Source organism: Nannospalax galili, unplaced genomic scaffold, assembly GCF_000622305.1.
Source record: "Nannospalax galili isolate Female #2095 unplaced genomic scaffold, S.galili_v1.0 scaffold203, whole genome shotgun sequence".
Taxonomy (NCBI): Eukaryota; Metazoa; Chordata; class Mammalia; order Rodentia; family Spalacidae; genus Nannospalax; species Nannospalax galili.
The window spans coordinates 635,717-636,577 of NW_008351640.1; positions in this window are offsets into that span (position 1 = coordinate 635,717).

An 861-nucleotide genomic window follows, 5' to 3' on the forward strand; every position below is an offset into this window, starting at 1 on the left:
TTCCCTTCCCTGACATCTTTCCCTTCCCTTCCCTGACATCTTTCCCTTCCCTTCCCGGACATCTTTCCCTTCCCCGAGAGAAAGGTGCCCCATGCGAAATAAATCTGTATCCCACTGAGAATTCCATCTGTGCCTCGGTGCGTCATCCATCTGCTTGTGCTCTCCATCTGCATTGCTCGCTCTCTCCAACATTCCTACCTATCAGAAACATTTACTGTTCCCTATTTAAAGATGAGTAAGTTTAGCTGAGCATTGTGGCATACACCTGTAATCTCAGCATTTAGGAACCTGAAGCTGGGGATCCATTATTTTGAGGCTAGACTGTACTAAATAGGGATAACCTGAGGAAAGAAAAAACAGAAAAGAGGACAAAAAGTAGTTAGAGGCAGAGGAGGAAAAAGGCAGGAAAAAGAGGAGGAGGAGGAGGGAGAGGAGGAGGAGGAGGAAGAGAAGGAGGAGGAAAAAAGAAAAAAAACTGAGAAATTGAAGCACATAATGAAGAAATAATGTGATTGTTAGCATATGGCCCAGACTCAGGAGTTTAAGTTAATTTTGTCACTTTAACTGTTACATTGTAGAATAAATTTGAGACTAATATCACATTCATAAAATACATATTCTGGTAAAAACAATAAATGTAAACTAATGTGGAGTTTGCAAAACAGTGATACTTCTTATGCATTTTGGTGACATTTTAACAATATATTGGTTATCTATTTTTTTTTTTTTTTTTTTTTTTTGGGACAGGGTCTCCCTGTAGTCCAAGCTGACCTGAACTCATTATGCAGACCAGGCTGGCCTTGAACTCACAAAGATCTGCCTGCCTCTGCCTCCCAAGTGCTGGGACTAAAGGCATGCATA